The sequence below is a fragment of the Zingiber officinale genome, chromosome 2B (assembly GCF_018446385.1).
Source record: "Zingiber officinale cultivar Zhangliang chromosome 2B, Zo_v1.1, whole genome shotgun sequence".
Taxonomy (NCBI): Eukaryota; Viridiplantae; Streptophyta; class Magnoliopsida; order Zingiberales; family Zingiberaceae; genus Zingiber; species Zingiber officinale.
Genome location: NC_055989.1, coordinates 81,721,207 through 81,741,371, shown reverse-complemented (window position 1 = coordinate 81,741,371; position 20,165 = coordinate 81,721,207). Strand labels below are relative to the sequence as shown.

General features: G+C 39.8%; 1 long non-coding RNA gene across 1 annotated transcript; it reads right to left on the bottom strand.

Annotated features, from left to right (window-relative positions):
* Window positions 1-18,594: 18,594 nt before the first annotated feature.
* On the bottom strand, window positions 18,595-19,023 carry LOC122049235. The gene is made up of 3 exons (XR_006130892.1): window positions 18,933-19,023; window positions 18,787-18,850; window positions 18,595-18,696 (listed from the first exon to the last, which is right to left on the bottom strand). It is a non-coding gene; the product is annotated as an uncharacterized LOC122049235 (long non-coding RNA).
* Between the last annotated feature and the right edge of the window lie 1,142 nt (window positions 19,024-20,165).

The window sequence follows — 20,165 nt, the reverse complement described above, 5'->3', positions numbered from 1 at the left end:
TTTTATTGTTTGCTATGAAGTCGCCATAGCAATGTTGTAACCTTCACAACTCTAATGTTGATCAATACCAGTGGGTATTCTCTGAGTACCTCCATTTATGTTCGGAAGTTTCTTATATGGGTTGTTCACCTTTTTGGCATTTCTGTTTTAAATGTGGCTTTTGAGCTGTTTCTAGAACAGGACAATTCCTATAAGGTCATTGGTATGTCGATTTGTTAACCTTGTATAATATTGGTTAATGTGAGTATTCATTCATTCGTCTCTAATGATTGTTTTGTTTCTTTTGAGAGCCATCAGTAATGCTCATGTATGGACTTGAAACATATTATTGCTACTTTTGTAGGTGGATACAGGACAGTCGAGATCAGTACACTAAGGAACTCATTTTTTTTGTTTCTTTCTGCAGTTTGAAGAAACGTTGCATTTTTGCAAGATTTCTTTCTTTCTTTCTGCAAGCATTTCATTTCTGAGTAATGAGTTTTGGTTCATTTATAGAAAATAGCTAGTAGAAGTAATTTTTTGGTTCAAACTATTGACTGTAATTTTTTGTTTATATTTCAGGCCAACTGTTCAATCTGTTCAAGGCTCACAAAGATCCTAGACAAAATCCAATTGCTTATTCCTGTAATAGATTGAGAAAGACAAGCTACTTCTTCAGTATTGTGGTAGTAATTACTGTATTATTTTGTCCCGTTCTCAAGCCGATAATAATTTTTGAGTGTAGCTAGTAGAAGTAAACAAATTGCTGGCTTCGAGGTCGGCTAGTTATTTTGTGCTCTTTTGTTTTATTTGTGAATATCACTATCTACTTTGAAACAGAATTAGTGTTAATTTGGATATTTACTAGCTTCTCATGTAATTAAATACTAATATTACTTCAATGTCAGAATTTTTTTATTTTGGTATGAGTTTGAAATCATTAGCTGAGTTGATTATATGTAAAATTCGAATCTAGACATGGTAAAAGAAAAATAATAGTTTCGTAAATATAAAAATAATTTTTTTAAAATAATTTTTTTTCTTTAAAACGACAACGCTTTTAAAGCGTTGCAAAAGCATTGTCTTTTCTACCAAAAACAACGCTTTAAAAGCGTTGCAAAAACGTTGTCTTTGTATAAACCGACAACGCTTTTAAAGCGTTGCAAAAGCGTTGTCTTCGCTACAAACGACAACGCTTTAAAAGTGTTGTCGTTGAGCAGACTTTTAATAACAGTGCCTTTAACAACGCTTTTTCAGGCACAAAGACAACGCTTTAAAAGCGTTGTCTATTAGCTTTTTTCTTGTAGTGTTGGACCTTTCTTGTTGTACTTCTTCTTTAGCTTTGGACAGTTCTCCTTAATGTGCCCTTCTTCATTGCAGTTATAGCATCTTATATTCCTTTCTCTTCTTTTCTTTGCCTACACTTGATTAAACTTATCATTTCTAAAGATCTTCTTAAATTTTCTTACCATATATGCTGACTCATCATCATCGAGAGAAGTGGCAGCATCTAATTTGTCCTTCTTGGCTTTTAGAGCAATGTTGCTAGATTTTTCTTTTTCCTAATCTACACAACGAGATTCGTGAACTTTGAAAGTTGAAAATAAATTTTCAAGAGTACTTATCTCAAGGTTCTTAGAGATGTAGTAAGCATCTACTAAGGCTGACCATTCTTGAGTTCTCGGAAAGGCATTAAGTGTGTACCTTAAAAAGTCACAATTTGTTGCCTTTTCTCTGAAGTTGTTGAGCTGGGTGATCAGATCTTTAATCCTTACATGGAGTTGGGCTACCTTTTCTCCTTGGTTCATTCGGAGGTTCGTCAATTGGCTTCAGAGAATGCCCCACTTCACTAGTTTGGCTTCCGAAGTACCCTCATGGAGTTCCATAAATTTTTCCCAGAGATCTTTAATTTGGTGGAGTCGTAGCTTCCGATCCGGCTTACCTCCTAGGGCAAGGTGAAAGAACACTAAGCAGATGGAACTATGCTTTTCCATTAGCCACGAAATCGGCTTGTTCTTTCTTTGACCACGTGTTCTCTTCTTTTTCAGCTCCGTGTTGATTCGTAGGCACTATAAAATAGTATTTTATAATTAATAAAATTTCAAAGTCAATCCTGAAAAATACTACCATGCGCATTTTCCACATTGCGAATTCTTCCTCAAATTTTGGCGGGTAGATGCTGGATCTGGCTATTTCTTTTGCTTCAAATGGCGATTAGTCCTTCTGAAGCAAGCCTAGCTCTGATACCACTTGTTGGAACCCGTGCGATCGGTAAGAGGGGGGTGAATTGCCTGTATAATCGGACCTTTCTCGATCTTTCAGAAAAAATTAGTAGCATAATTAAATTAAATCAATTTAACAAATAATAAAATAAAGAGACACAGAAAGTTACTTGGTTACAACCTAGGTGGTTGTTAATCCAAGACAAAAGAAAGCACTAAAAATCTCCTTCAGTGAAGGCGAAGAAACCTCTTACACTCGTTGAATGCTCAGAAAAAGACTAGGAAATGAATACTAAAGTTGTTGAATATTTCCTAACTCCAGAGATCTTTTTATAGTCCCTAAAAAATCTTATCTGACCTTGGAAGGCGCCTTCAATAAGCTTGAAGGCACCTCCAGCGTGGCAAATGTTATCATGTGAAGATAAAACTTTATCTTTGCTAACAATTACTTTTTGCTCAGTCTAAGGCACCTTCAAGTAGTTGAAGGTGTCTTCCATAAAGGCTCGAATGTGCCTTCAAGAGACTGAAGGCGCCTTCCACCAGTAAGGCGCGAGGGTGCCTCTAGTCACGTTGGAGGTACCTTTAGCAGCTCCAGCAGCTCTTCCGCTGCTCCATTTACCTGGGTGATTTCGTCCATCTGAAATTGGGCTCACCTGGTCACATCCTCCGGTCTTCTTCTCAAGCAAGCTTTCGCTTTGACTTATCATCCCTTGGAGACGCCGTGCACTTCCTTCTCGTACACCTGTGTACTTTTCCGTAACACTTCATCCCTTGGACGCACCCAGTCCGTCAACTCTGTCCTGTGCCATCCTTCTTGCTAGCCGTGTCTTTCGCTCGACTTCCTGTGATCCTAAGTTCATGGAAATTTAGACACAAGGCATCAAAATACACACAAGACCTAACTTAACTCGGTTGACCACATCAAAACTACCTCGGCGTACTAACATTTAACACCAACAAATATCAGTTAATTTTTGTAGGACCATAAAATCGCTAGAAGAGGGTGAATAGCGTTTGTCAAAAATTGCAAGTTAAAACGAGTTGCGCAGCAAAAAAGGGAAATAAGCAACATAATGCTAACAGTGTTAATTTTTACTTGGTTCAGAGCCTGTGACGACTCCTATTCCAAGGCCCGCGATAGTCGATCACTTTCGTTGGGCAATCCACTAATAGTTCAAAAAGATACAATAATGAAGTATAAAAACTATATGAAAAGTTACCAACAACAGAAAAAACTAAGTAAAGCTTGATGTCATGTTGTCGATGAAGCATTACAGCGTCGTAGGAGCCTTTTTGAAGTAGTGCATAGAAAGGAAAGTCGTAGCAGATGATGTCATGAAGTTGCTGATCGAAGGCCCTTATATAGGCCCATTCCAAGCGCCTAGACCATGCTGACATGGCGAGCTCTCGTCGAAACTTCATCCACGAAGTTTTATCCACCTCCAGGCACCCGGACCGTTGATGTGGGCTCTGCCAATCGACACGCTCCAACTCAACTTCGAGATGAAATTTCTGGTCTGAGCGCCTGGACCAGCTCCGGGTGCTCGAACCGCCCGGGTGGATATTAAATTAATGTATGCCTCTTACCTCCAGATCAACTGTATTTTGGTATTAAATCAATATCTAAATCCATGTGTAAATTAAAAACTAAAAAAAAAAAAAAAATTTAGAAATAAAAAGAATCTTAGCAAAATCTTGCTTAATAGAGGATCTTGAAAAATTAAAACTTGAAAATGCTAATTTAAAGGAACAAATAGAAATTTTAAAAAATTCTGCATGCTCAAATTTTAAATATTATCAAGGACTAAATTGGTATTATATATTTCACAAAGGTTAAATAAAAAAAAGTAACAAAAATATACATTCCTAGAAAATACTTGATTAATCCAATAGAAAAGAACCTATATTGGATTCCAAAAATCATGCTTAGTTTAAATTGTGCATATTTCTAATTTTAATTTGATTTAATATTTGTCTTTTAATTTCCTAATGTAGTAATGTGCTAAAATAAACTTCTTGTACAATTTTGTCAAAATTAATTAGGTATTAATTTTTTTGAAAAAGAGGCTTTCATTGCGTATTTGTAGAAAAAAATTTAAAATTTTTTACTGTTGTCTTATTTTTATGATTTTTTAAAATATTATATTTTTCAATTTAAAAATATTTCATAGAGTTATTTTTACAAAATTTATTTTTTGGTAAAAACTTATAATATTCTCTATCCAAAAAAATATTTTTAATTTTTTTTACTAATATTTAATTTTCTATGAATTATTTATCCAAATACTAATTTTTAATATTAAAAATTCTTGAATTCTCAATTTTCAAACATTTAATTTTTCTATAAAAATACTTATTCTATTACATTCTCATAAAATTTGTCAAGATTTTTTAAATCTCAAAACTATTTTTAATCATTTTTAAGAAAAATTCATCTTTCTTAAAAATGAATTTAGGTCCTGTTGTGGTTTGATGTCTTGTGTCTAAGTGTGCAGCCATGTAACGACCCAGTTTTCTTTATTTTGAGTTCTAAATGTCCTTAAAAATATTTGGAAATGCTTTTAAAATATTTTAGAGATTTTTAGGAATTTTTAGAGTATTTTTATGTAATTTTTGGAGGTCGTTTGGTATTTTTACTAAACGAAAGAAGTTTTGACAAAAAAAAATAATGTCCAAGCTGAGATTCGAACCCGTGACCTCCGGCCGAGCCAACTCTTAAGCGGATCCGGCTGACCAAGTGTCTCAGCAGACAATGCTGATCAGATAGGCAGTGAAATATACTTAAGGTATATCATTTAATAAGAACCCTAGTTATAAGAAAAGAACTTAGGTATTAACCGAGATCCAAGTCCGTTCTCTCCTCTTCTCCTCGCGTGCAACGGCGCCGATTCTGCCCGAGCGAAGAAAAATGAAGCCCTAGCTTCGTCTCCGGCGGCCGACGAGTGGCTAACTCCGCGAGCTCTTCTCGGATCCGAGCTCCTCTCGTCAAGAAGGAACGTGAGCACGAAGAGGAGGCCAGAATTGCAAACCAACCGAAACCCTAGAAGCACTAGAAGTCCTTCCTCTTCGGTTGTAAGTCCAAGAACATCTCGGTGAGTGCTTCTCACCTGCAGTAGGAGTAGCTTCCGGAATTGTTTTCCTCTCGTTTACCGTCACCGCATGTTTTTAAGAATTTTGTTGCGTGTGGAAACCCTAAACCTCATATTTAGATGTTCTTTGTTACCTTAATGGGCACGACCGGCTTAGGTCTTCCTGCTAGGCAAGGGGCATAGAGTTTTAGAGAATTTTCCATACTGTTTAGATCTAGTGACATTTAAAGGGCACGAACAGTTTCCTTAATTATTTTCCTTGAGCATGTAGTAAACCTCCAGTTGCTGTTTTACCATGCCCGAACAGTTCCCCCCTTGCATTTCAGTTTTTGGTGAAATTCTCACTATCCAGCAAGCATGATCGGCTGTTTTCTTTCCCTTGCATTTCAGTTCTAGTGTTGTGGCATTTGTGCATTGCTCGTACATTGTAAGTGTTTGTAGAAGCATGAAGATTAATTCCACAAGCAAGAACAGCCTTATAGTTAGCGTGTCAGATGTGGTTTCTTTGGTAAATTAATGAGTATGAATAGCTTTAGGACAGCAATTCAGTTTAGTTCTTTTGCAAAGATTATTAAGCATGGACAACCGGCCTTCACTTTAGCTTTGCAATTTTATTTTCCTTGCAAATCAGTGAGCTTGAATGGTCTATTTTAAAGCATGCAAATCTTAGATTTCTTTGTTATTGGACAACATGTTCAGTAAGATGCAAATTCCTTATTTTCACAGCAAGTCTTAATGAATTGAACTCGTTCTATGCAACTCTAGAATTTATATGTACATATAGTGTTCTATAAAATCCTTTTAGGGATTTATGAGAAGTTATAAGTAAAGGAAAGACCAAGGTCTGGAGAAGAAAAGATAACAAGTAAATCATTAAAAGAGGTTAGTACCCGACTTCCAAGGTTGTCGTTAAACAGATCCAGGTGTCCAATTCCAAGGTCTTGACCCTGGTAGACCAAGGTCTGCTCTTTTAGGATTGGTGGCTCGCTACCCCAACCTATTAGGGAACGCGCATAAGATGGTACTAAGTCTGAGCCCAAGAAAAGAGAAATTAAATATTAGTTTCAAATAGATTACTATAAGTAAATGAAACAAGCTTTATATATGCCTAGAATTAGGAAGTTTAGTTCTTTAATTCTAAGCATACAGTATTAGTTTTCATTTGCTTTCCTTATTGGTTTATGAGCATGAGTAGCTTTCTTCTTAAGTATTCAGTTTTAGCATGTTTTTATTTATATACATGCATATCGAGTTTTTGTGAGTTAGATAGCGCTTACTAAGCTTTTTGCTTATAGTTTGCATTTCCTCCTACTGCAGATAAAGGAAAAGCCAAAACGGTATGAAAGGAGGCGTCAAGGGGATGCGGATGTGGTTGTGTGTTGTTCGAGACTATGGAAGCTTGGGGCATTGTCAAGAATATAATTAGACTCTTTCCTTGTCGTTAGATATATAGTTAATTTGATCTCTCTTTTCTTTACTGCTAAGAATTGATTAGAGTCTTCCTTAAAATGTTAAGAGTTTCACTATGAATTGATTCTTTTGCATTGCTAAAGATTAAGTTTTCTTGTATTACTGCTACTAGGATTTGGTAGATGAGTTTATTACAGTTTCCCTGTTCTGTTTCGGTTTGCATTGTTAAACTTGTATTGTCATGCACTGCTGGAAATGATTTCTTTAGCTTTGCTTGAATTGTTTACACGGTATCTTTAAGAAGTTGGTTAGTTTTTTTTCTGGAAATGCTTCTATCCGAACCTGCTGCTGAAGTTGATAATTCATTTCTGATTTCCTGGAATTCGGCTTATTACTGCTGCTTATAGTAACTGCCGTGAGTATTAATTTTAGTATAGTAGTTGGACATGCTTTGCTTTGCTTTAGTATTGATCCGGATATGTGAGGGGGTCAAAGGCAATTAAAAGAAAGAAGAAGGGCATTTTTGTAATTGGACGTTTAGGTTTTTTTTGGTGATTAAGGCAAGCACGAGGGAAGGGAGCAAGGGGTTTTTTTTTTCTTCTGCTCGCGTTTTTTGGTCCGCCGCCAGGAAGAGATTCTTCCTCCCTCCTTGCCGGCGCCAGCCGCCGGCCGCCTCTCTACTCCCCCTCCTTTCATCCGGTCCGCACCCCAACGCCGCCAACAGGAAGAGGAGCTGGGCTTCATCGCCGCCACCGCCACTGGACCGACTTTGACTCCTCCTAGCACCTCACGCCGCCCGCCGGCAGCCACTGCTGCCTTCCCCCGCGGCCATAGCCGCCACCGGCAGCCGCAGCCTCCCCCTCTCGCATCTACTGCCGCTGTCTTTAGTGGATATCGTCACCTTCCAGATAGTCGCAGCTCGGTACTATTTGGGTAATTCTGGCCATCGCGCCGAGGTATTTTACTCTTTGCATCGTTATTATCATGGTGGGTTATTGGGTTTATCCGGCCTGCGTGCCGTGTTCCGGCCTGCGAGCCGTTTTGGTATCCCGGCCTACGTGCCATCTTTTGGATCCATGCCGCACTGGATTCCGAGTTATCGCCCGCGGATTCGGCTGCCCGACCGACTTGCATTCATCCACCTCGCCGGAACCAGCTCACCGCTCCATCCGAGGGCGCCCCCCTGGGCCAGGGTACGTTCTCGTACTCGGTATCTGTTTATTTTACTACTATTCTGTTATTATCTGGTTAATCATACATTTGTGGGATTCGCCTCAAGCACCGAGGTACCAGAGACCGGGGGAACCCGGTCGCTGGATACAGGTACAGTTGACCGGAGGAGGACTTCAGACGACTTGGTCAACGCAGCGGACAGATCATCAACCGGGTCATGGGGATGCGGTCAACCTTCCAGACACGTCACACCGGCAGGTTCGTTTTCTCAGCTTCCAGACAAGAACAAAATGGCGCCGTCTGTGGGAACGCGCCTGATCTGGAACATTTAAAGACCTGGATGGGGTAGAAGTGCCCCATGATGATGCATTAATAATCAAGGCTATTATAGCCAATTATAACATTTTTTGTACCTTTATTGATACCGGTAGTTCAGTTAATATTATTTTCAAATATGCTTTTGATCAGTTGCAGATTGATCCAAGCAAGCTGTAGCCCATGGTAACTCCTCTATATGGGTTCACTGGAAATGAAGGTCAACCATTGGACCAGATAGAATTGGCTATATCTTTGGGAGAAGAGCCTTTAATGAGGACGCGTCAGTTGTACTTCATGGTGGTGGACACGCCCTCGGCATATAATGTTATACTGGGTCGACCGGCCTTGAATGAGTTCTGGGCGATCGTTTCTACTTTTTCCCAAAAGAAAATTCTAGTAGATGATCATGTAGGGGATAAAAGGAGATCAATTGGTAGCATGCAAGTTCTACATGGAGATAGTCAGGGTGGAGGCCAATACCGCACGAAAAATACAAAGAATGGAGGTCAATGCCATTTAGGAAGGGCCACCCGCCCTGGTGTATGAAGAAAAGGAGGAGGTACAAATCCAACTTAGCCGATTGGAAGCTGTTACTCATATGGCATCAGATCTAGAACCAAAATTGAAAGCTGAGTTAATATAATGTTTAATACACAATAATGACATATTTTCCTGGACACCCAAGGAAGTAATAGGAGTATCCCCTGTGGTTATGGAGCACGCACTTCATGTATATCCTGATGCCTGATTAGTCAAATAGAGAAAGTGAGATTTTGGAGCTGATCAGAATAAAATCATTAAGGAAGAGGTGGATAAATTACTAGAAGATGGTTATATCAGGGAAGTGCAATTGTCTAGTTGGTTGGCTAATGTGGTCTTGGTTTCTAAGCCTGAAAACAAATGGTGAGTATGCATAGACTTCCAAAATCTTAACAAATCTTGCCCGAAGGATTATTATTCCCTACCTCACATTAACCAAGTTGTGGATTCTACTGCGGGATGCGAATTTATATGCATGCTAGATGCTTATTAGGGATATCATTAAGTCCCACTTGCCAAGGAAGATCAAGAAAAGATTAGTTTTATAACTGCCAAAGGTAGTTATTACTATAATATTATGTCTTTTGGACTAAAGAATGCGGGGCCACTTATCAGAGGCTCATGAATAAGGTTTTTCAAAAGTAGATCGGGAGGAATATGGAAGTTTATGTGGATGATATTCTTACCAAATCTTTGCGAGCTATAGATTTGTGTGCTGATATAGAAGAAACTTGTGAGACTCTGTGTTAGGATGTATACTATAAGTCTAGCTTTTGTATGAATATCTGTTTTGAAATATTTTGAAATAAGAATCATTTTGGTCAAATATTTATATTTTATATTTATATATTATCAATGCAGTTGTCCATTTAATTTATATTGTAGATAACATGGTGTGTGGTGCCACACAGAAGATCATGAAGATGAACGACGACGGATAGTTCTGCCATCCTCATGACCACGGTCAGTTTTTCTGTTATTTGTTCTATTAGTTATATGATCTGTACTACTCCCGAAGGCCCCCGAGCCGATCGGCCGGGAGGTTTATATCCGAGCCACAGGCTTGAAGACGAAGACCCCCGAGCCGTTCGGCCGGGAGGTTTATATCCGAGCCAGGGGCTCGAAGCCGAAGGCCCCCGAGCCGATCGGCCGGGAGGTTTATATCCGAGCCAGGGGCTCGAAGCCGAAGGCCCCTGAGCCGATCGGCCGGGAGGTTTATATCCGAGCCAAGGGCTCGAGGCCGAAGGCCCCCGAGCCGATCAGCCGGGAGGTTTATATCCGAGTCAGGGGCTCGAAGCCGAAGGCCCCCGAGCCGTTCGGTCGGGAGGTTTATATCCGAGCCAGGGGCTCGAAGACGAAGGCCCCCGAGCCAGGGGCTCGAAGACGAAGGCCCCCGAGCCGTTCGGCCGGGAGGTTGATATACGAGCCAGAGGCTCGAAGACGAAGGCCCCGAGCTGCTCAGCCGGAGGTATATTGTATGAGCCAAAAGCTCAATCCCGAAGACCCCGAGCCGTTTGGCCGGGCTGCGTATGGGATACGAGCGATGCTTGAAATAGAATATCCCCAAGCCGTTCGGCCGGGAAGGGTATCACGAAGACCCCGAGCTATTCGGCCGGGCTGCATACTATTATGGCAGGATGGGAAACCAAAACCCTGCGCTGTTCAGGATGATAGAGGGAGGTTATTGCCTTGTATTCTGAAGAGTGTCTTATGTTCTCCTAACTCCACGGGTGTTCGGGAGTAGGGAGCTAACGCAGATCTCCGCTGGTCGCTAGGGAGCGAAGGCCTGAGCCGCTCGGCCAGGTACATTTTAGCTGAGTACTTCCTCAGGGAGCGAAGGCCTGAGCCGCTCGGCCAGGTACATTATAGCTGAGTACTTCCTCAGGGAGCGAAGGCCTGAGCCGCTCGGCCAGGTACATTATAGCTGAGTACTTCCTCAGGGAGCGAATGCCTGAGCCGCTCGGCCAGGTACATTATAGCTGAGTACTACCTCAGGGAGCGAAGGCCTGAGCCGCTCGGCCAGGTACATTTTAGCCGAGACTACCTCGGGGAGGATTATATACGAGCCAAGCGCTCGATGTGAAGGCCCGAGCCGGTCGGCCGGGTATATGGTTTTCTGAGCCAAGCGCTCGATGACGAAGGCCCGAGCTGTTCGGCCGGGTGTGTAGTCTCATTTGGTGGACCGACGAGCACCGTCGTTAAAAATCGAGAGTCGGGCCGGCGACTATAAACCTCCCGGGCGACCGACCAAGAGTCGGGATGCAGTCGGGCCGGCGACTATAAACCTCCCGGGCTGAAGACCTCTGCACGGACCAGCATATCATATATTCTATCTCCCCTGTTCGGGGTCGAGTTATCACCGAAGGCCCCCGAGCTGATCGGCCGGGAGGTTTATAGCCGAGCCACAGGCTCGAGGACCGAAGGCCCCCGAGCCGTTCGGCCAAAAGATTATTATCCGAGCCAAGCGCTCGAAGCCGAAGGCCCCCGAGCAGTTCGGCCGGGAGGACCAGTATATCGGACCAGTATATCATACATCTATCTCCCCCGTTTGGGGTCGAGTAGCCGTCGCGAGCATCTATCTCCCTCGTTTTGGGTCGAGCAGTCCTCGCGGCCCGGCATCTATCTGACCGATCGACGTCACCACGGTCGCACGCGCGACATCATCCGCCCGGCATTTATCCGACCGATCGACATTCCGGTCGCACGCGCGGTATCGTCCTCCTGGTATTTATCCGACCGATCGACATCATTCCGGTCGCACGCGCGGCATCGCCCGCCCAGCATTTATCCGACCGATCGACATCATTCCGGTCACACGCGCGGCATCGCCCGCCCAGCATCTATCCATCCGATCAACATCATTCCGGTCGCACGCGTGGTATCATCCACCCGACATTTATCCGACCGATCGACATTCCGGTCGCACGCGCGGTATCGTCCTCCTGGCATTTATCCGACCGATCAACATCATTCCGGTCGCACGCGCGGCAACGCCCGCCCAGCATTTATCCGACCGATCGACATCATTCCGGTCGCACGCGCGGCATCGCCCGCCCAGCATCTATCCATCCGATCAGCATCATTTTGGTCGCTCGCACGACAGCGTCTGTCTAGCATCTATCCATCTGATCGGCATCATTTCGATCGCTCGCGCGACAGCGTTCGTCTAGCATCTATCCATCCGATCGATAGCACTTCGATCGTCCGATCGGTATCTTCGCGGCTGCGCACTCGGCATTGGTTCGATTACAGACTTGGTCCACTCGGTATCGTTACCATCTCCTACGACACCACTATTATAGCGACCGCTCGAGCGACATTATATTATTGGTTCAGCGATTTGGCTTTGACATCGAGAGTGGTTCAATTCTTTGCAATAGACTGTCCAGTCAGTCGGACTCACGCCTCCTTCGACTAGACTTGAAGGGGAGGCTTGTGATCCGGATATGTGAGGGGGTCAAAGACAATTAAAAGAAGAAGGGCATTTTTGTAATTGGACGTTTAGGTTTTTTTTTGGTGATTAAGGCAAGCACGAGGAGAGGGAGCAACGGGTTTTTTTTGGGCTCGCGTTTTTTGGTCCGCCGCCAGGAAGAGATTCTTCCTCCCTCCTTGCCGGCGCCGGTCGCTGGCCGCCTCTCTACTCCCCCTCCTTTCATCCGGTCCGCACCCCAACGCCGCCAACAGGAAGAGGAGCTGGGCTTCATCGCCGCCGCCGGCAGCCACTGCTGCCTTCCCCCGCGGCCACAGCCGCCGCCGGCAGCCACTGCTGCCTTCCCCCGCGGCCATAGCCGCCACCGGCAGCCGCAGCCTCCCCCTCTCGCATCTACTGCCGCTGTCTTTAGTGGATATCGTCACCTTCCAGATAGCCGCAGCTCGGTACTATTTGGGTAATTCTGGCCATCGCGCCGAGGTATTTTACTCTTTGCATCGTTATCATCATGGTGGGTTATTGGGTTTATCCGGCCTGCGTGCCGTGTTCCGGCCTGCGAGCCGTTTTGGTATCCCGGCCTACGTGCCATCTTTTGGATCCATGCCGCACTGGATTCCGAGTTATCGCCCGCGGATTCGGTTGCCCGACCGACTTGCATTCATCCACCTCGCCGGAACCAGCTCACCGCTCCATCCGTGGGCGCCCCCCTGGGCCAGGGTACGTTCTCGTACTCGGTATCTGTTTATTTTACTACTATTCTGTTATTATCTGGTTACTCATACATTTGTGGGATTCGCCTCGAGCACCGAGGTACCAGAGACCGGGGGAACCCGGTCGCTGGATACAGGTACAGTTGACCGGAGGAGGACTTCAGACGACTTGGTCAACGCAGCGGACAGATCATCAACCGGGTCATGGGGATGCGGTCAACCTTCCAGACACGTCACACCGGCAGGTTCGTTTTCTCAGCTTCCAGACAGGAACAAGTATCATGAACCGGGTATTGAGATAAGTCATGTATGTTACTTTAGTCCTAGTATTAAAGTTTGGTTCTTTTCTTAAAGAACGTTATGCTAATTCCCTTATCTGGTTTGTTGTCGTTGAGTTAAAATGGCATGCATTGCAAATTTGAGATTAGCTCTGTCTACTTTTGTATCAGAAAATGTGTGGAGAGTCACTTGTCCAGGTTGCTTGAACTAAACTAGTTGAGAACAACATTAGCAACATTCGAACTAGCTGAGATTTATTTATCCGTATGCCTGCATGCTTCAATTTGTTACTGCTAGTTTATGACTAGAGTTAGTGCTATCATCAGTGTAAGCAATATTAGTCAAGTATAGTTAGAAGTTAAGTAGCGATCGCCTCAAGGTAGTAGTAAGGAGGTTGGTCGCTACAAGCCACTTAGAAGTACACGAAGTCAAGCAAAAAATGTAGCTAGCATGAAGGATGACATGGGAGAGAGTCGATGGTTCAGTGCGTCCGAGGGACGAGACGTTGCGGAAGAGTACGCTGGCGGACGAGAAAGAAGTGCACGACATTTTTGAGGTACGAGAAGCTAGAGCGGAAGGTTGTTCGAGAAGGCGAAAAAATAGATTTAGATGAGCCCTATTCCGGATGGCCGAAATCACCTAAGCAGCGGAGCCGGAACGGGGAGAAATCTGACAATCAACAAGCGATTGACTGTCTAGCCCGGTTCGGGTGCTCGGACCGAGTCTGGGCGCCTAGACCCCCGGGGACAACTAGGGGGCCTTGGGCTCGTGCCCTAGTCGAGGGCTGGTTCAGCCTGGTCTGAACATCCGGACTAGAAAACTCTATCTGCACCATGCTGTCGTGATCCGTTGCATCGTGGATAAAATTTTATCTACACCCAGGTGCCCAGAACCCTTCTAAACGCCCATATCAGGTCTATAAATACAGCTCTAATTTCAGTAGTTAAAAACAACACTTGTAAACGAGTTCTCTTTCTATTCTACTACTATGTGAGCTATCAACGTTGTAAGAGGCTACTCTGCCTAAAGGAGATCTTCATAGTGAGGTTCACTTGCCTTGGATTAGCAATCCTCTTATTGCAAACCAAGTCAATTTCTCTTACCTCTGTCTTTATTTTATGAATTTATTTTCTGTTATTATACAAGTATTTGTCTAACTTAGTCTGAAGATCGAGAAAGAGTATTCGTTTATTTTAAGAGCTATTCTCCCCTTTTAGCCGGTCGCCAAGGGACCAACAACATCCTCTCCTAGTCCTTGTTCTAGAAGCAACTAGTTCAGGATGAGGATCCACTACATGGTCATTTGATTTCGATAAGATCCCTACTTTTCTATTATTCCTAGTAATTCTTTCACCCTTTCATTTAGATGCATGTTCTCCATTGTTAGCTTCTTGATTCAATTCTAATGAATAATAATATTAAGGCATTCACTATCACTTGGGCATCTGGCTTCTATATCATGTACCGATGATGTCTCTAATGGATGTGGAGTATCATCAAGGTAAGGGAGATTTTCTACCAATATATTTTCAGAAGTAGGGACTAGTTCACTAACAACCTATCAAATTAGAAATAATTATTTAGAAACTGCAAATGAAAGTTAGGTAATAGTCTTCAATATTTACTTCTTCAGGTGACACTTGGTCCAACAAAGCTCTCACCTTACTAATATGTGAAGGAGCAGACCTCCACTTATTTATTCGTGGACCTTAAATATTATATGGTTTCTGGATTAGGACATACTCAAAAAACCATGCCTACTTCATTATACACAATTTTACATACATAATAATGTCAATATAAAAAATCACATTTATCATTAAAAAAAAAAACTTACAACCAAAAGACCAACAAATACCTTTAGGTATGGAACTGAAGTGGTCATTTGATATGTCTAACTTGATGAAAAAAAGATCTCCAATTGTAGGTAATTGGGGAGTAATAAATTGATGAATTGCTTCAACCCAATTGAATCTACCTAAATTTTCAAAATCATTTACAATATCTATAAGACCTAATGGAATCCTGTGTATGTACTAGAAGAAAATAACACATAAACAAATACATACAAATGTATAATTTACAAAATAATAAAGCATTATGATCTACTTCAACTCTATGAGAATAGAGTTTAAGCAACTCCTTAATTCTTGATCTAGTAGGTTCTTTTTTATTAGAGAAGTGAGCAAGAAAGAGGTCATCTGATGCATTAGTTGAGTTTATAGGAATGAAAACACCTCTATCTGAAATACCAAGCAATAGAGATACATCTCTTCTGGTGAAAGTAATCGGGACACCTATAAATTTACAATGATTAGTTTTCTATTATGTGCTTCTAACTTTTAAAATTAGAAAATGTACCTGAAAATATAAAAGTTTGAGATATTGAATCCCAACTTTGAAATATATTGACCAGTAATCCACAAATTTATTAAATATCTTGTATGTCCAAAAATACAATAAAAGGGGATTATTTAATGATCACTTTGTGCCGATCATGTAAATGAACTGGCCCATGATCCTGTCCTTTCATTGTTGGATGGTAAAAAAACCCCATTAAAGTGACCTAAAACACTAGTCCATTGGATTTTATGATCAACATCAACTGATGACTAAAATTATTCAAAGTATACATTATTAACATAAATAAATAAATGTACATATGCATAAATAATTATTCTAAGATTTTGACATTGATATAACAATATATTTTCTGACTTCTATGTCTTTATTAATATATTGAGGTGATGCTAGTTTTCATATTGCAATATCACATTAATGTTGGTTTTTTAGCTATATACTAAAACACGTTAGTATGACTTCTCTATTTTTAAAATTGGGTGGTACTGGTTTTGAGAAACTAGCACCGCATTAGTGCTGATTTTCTAAAATCAGCACAAATGAGCCCATTTTTTAAAACTAGCACTCATATAGTAATCATTGGGTTATTGAAAATCAAAACCAACGTTGGTGCTAGTTTGCAAAAATTAGTACTAACGTGTAGTCAATAGATTTTTAAAAACCAACACTAGCGTTGGTGTTAGTTTGAAAAAACCGGCACTAATATTATAATTTTTGAAAACCAGTACCATCATGTTCTTTGAAATCGAGCACCAAAGTGTTCTCGCAATGATTTTTAAATAGATGGTTCTTAGAAACTACGATGGGTAAAAGACAAACACTCAATATACCTTTACAAAAACATTTTATGTCATTCTAAAACACAAGTAGAAAAGGGAGAGGGGGGAGATGACCAGTATAGTTGTGAGCGAAAATCCTAACTCACTTAACGTAAGCTGAGAGTTGAACAAAATGAACTGTATCTAGGGTTAAAAGTGAAGGAAGAGAGGAGCGAATGAGTGGCGAAGAGAGTTTAGGGATTTTGTTTTAGGGATGAGAGGCAAGTAAAGGAAGAGAAAAAGAAAAAATAAGTCTGCACGAAAGAAGAGAGAGATTAAAAAAAATCAAGTTTAGGTTGCGTCAGGTGCCCATATAGACTGTCGTCCATATAAGGGTGTGCATAGTATCAAAATTGTATATATATATATGCGTCCAAGGGTTGGCGACCCTCACAGCTCGAGGCATCCGGACTAAGTCTGGATGCCCCGAGTGTTTGGGTGTGAGGGTCGCCTACCCTGGTCACCCAAATTGGGTGCCTAGCTAGGGAAATATAGGAGATCAACCTTCAAATTCTAACCCCCTATAGATATTGGATTTTAGGGTTGTGAGGTCACCATAACTAAATCATAAGTAGAATGGGGAACTCATAAAGTTGATCAATTTTTAAGAAACTTGAATAGCTTAGAGTAATGGAGGGGAGAGTTTGAGGAAGAGCATCCACATCAGCTTCCCTAAATATATAATTTATCTTAAATTTTATATTTTACATCAAAAAAAATCTTTGCAACAGTTATTCTCTATTCCCTAAATTTAGATTTCATGAATAATACTTTTGTAATGAAATTCATTCCTTAAACATTAAAATATCATTTAAATTGGGAGAGATAAAATAAAGGAAATGGATTGTGTAAGAAAAGTATATATTATATATAGAGAGAAAAAATAATAAAAAAGTAAAAGAGAAAGAAGAAATAATAAAAAAACAAAAATAATGAAAATTTTAGGATAGCTAATACAATGTGCAGTGAAAAATAATTATCTAAATTTATAAAATAGATAATTTATTTTAAATTTTAAAGATATTATAAAGAAATTGATGTGAATACTCTAAGAATAAAGTGTTTGACATAAAGCTCATCAAAGTGGTTGAGTGTTTATAAAAGCTCAATTTTGTTAAAGTTTTTGAACTTTTATTAAAGTTTTTGAGTGCCTTGACTTGAGCATTGAATAGAACACACGATAAGTCATGTTAGGCCATCTTCAATGTTAAAATTTTAAATGAGCTTTTTTATAATTCTAATATGTCATATCAATATTATAAAAATTCATTGAAACATTCTTAATAATTAAAGCTCTAAGCACTATGTGGAAATCAGCAATAGACTTCGGATATTATCTGAAGTAATAGGTAGATAATTACCGAAGTAGACACACATGAAGTAAAAGGGTCAACTTTTTTACTTCACCACACATTTACCGAAGTCTATCACCGGTCCAAAACCGATTTAAAAGCGGACCGTTTTCGAAGTAAAAATGCTCTATTACTTCATCGAGACCAGTAAAAAGACTGAAGTAGTTGATGTTATATTACTTCATAGGTTTCGTTATTTGACGAAGTAAAATAGGTATACAACTTCATAATTTTTTAATTTTGGTGCAGTAAATGTTTAATTTTACTTCTGCATAATTTGGCTTGGTTGAAGTATTTATTATTGTATTACTTCATCGTAGTATAAAAGTAATTGAGCATATTTTACTACAACAAAAAATCCAATGTAATGAAGTAATTTATATGAACTACTTCATAAATTTGATCAGTAGTGAAGTAAATAATTTCTTTAACTGCACCACTATTTAAATATAGAGAAGTCTTTGTTTGCTGTATTACTTCATCATATACTTATAGTGTCAAAGTAATTGACCATAGTTTACTACAATACAATTTTAATTGACAAAAATTTATATTATAATATTTTACTACAACACAACATTTTTTACCACCAAAATTAAATAAATATATCACAAATATGTAACAAATACAATCCAAAAGTGTATTCATAAAAGACATGTTTAACCATAACCCAAAAACTTTTGTATCCATAAATCTCTAAATACATGTCTAAAATTTATATCATAGTCTACACTTAAGCATCCATATAGAAGTAGACGAATTCGCTCCATTCACTTCTGACTTCATCATATTGAGATTGATTGTAATACTGTTTATTTTTTGATGCTGCAAACTGAAACATTAATAGAAGTTTGAGGATCAATAAAAAATGACTCAATATTTTATAAAGAAAATATTTCATAAAGAAGAAATTCACCTTCCTCTCTAATTGTGGATCTTCATCTAAGACTATCTCTTTCATGTACCGCATCACACAATATCCACATTCAACACCACCATTTTGTTTAAGATTACCCTAATGAAATTGAAAATGTCATGCAAGAAGTCACAAGCCAAATAATAAAAATTATTAATTGTTGTCTAAATACATAATCACAATACATACTATCAATTGTTTAAAACCTGGTCCTTTTGAAATACCCCTTGATGCATTGTATATCTTGACCCCACTATATTGTAAACAATATAAAATTATTTTTACAACCTATAATGAATTGAATGCATTCAAAATCAGTATAATCTACTACTTACTTGGTCACAATAGTTTGCCAAGCATAGTCTCGGTTCCTGTTACTCAAAAAGTCCAATAAATATATCATATTCTTATCTTCATTAATTATAGTTAAGATCCAATGGTACCTGTACAAATGAAAATATAACATTGACTAGCATGTAGTAGGAATTGATAAATAATTAAAATCTTACCTAGTGTTGTATGGGATGAAGCAGATGTTATCTCTGTTCGACGCTCTCAACTGAGCAATATGTTGTGACAATTTACTATTTTCTTCACCCACACCGCATGTAGGTATGTGACCAGGATCCATAAATGACATATACTCAGCTCTTTTTTCTTTCTTCAAGTATTTGTAAAGGTAACTGCAAGGTAATTGCAAGGTAATGACAAAGTAATAAAAAAATATAAATATACCCCATGTAAACCAAACCAAAAGCATGTGAACTAATATTGTGAACAAAGCAAACTATTTGAACAAATATTGTATTTAACACATAACATATCCCATGTAAATCAAAATTTGTCAGCCACCTATCTCTTTCATATCCATAAAGCGTAAGATATCTTCTCTTAGCAACCATACACTTTTAGGACGTCCAAACATAGCTTCATCAAATTCCATGTGTATACTCTTATCTTCATGCATCAATCTGATAACATACGAGTAGATATACTTGCATGCCATCGACAATGTTTTTTCAATTTCCTTGTATGTCCTGATGACCATGAACATCCGAAGGAGAAAATAATTGAAGTTGCACATTTTTCTACAATATTTTAAAACATTCTTATGAGTATTCAAATGATTGAGATTTTTTCAAATACCAACTTTTCAAGAAAATTGAAAGTACCTTCTTCGTTGGTAAAATTACCAACTCTTTAGGCCAAGCAACAATTGTTCCAATAGTATCATTGACGAGTGTTGGTCCAGACCGAATTGGAATTGGAAGCTCTGCTCCTTCATCTAACATAACATCAATAGATACCTTGAAATTCCCTTCCCCAAGTGGAACATGATGAATCAGTATATTTGGGTCTCCTTCTGATAGTATTGTACTGTATGCCACCATATTTTCACGTTACTTCACAGCCAAATTACATTTTTTTTTCCTTTAAGAACAATAAGAAATTGTATATAAATATCTGAATTTGAAAGAAAATCAATTTGACATAAAATTGAGAATTATAGAACCTCTAAGTTTGAAGTGCCACATTCATAAATCTCCACATCATCTCTCCATTTTGGG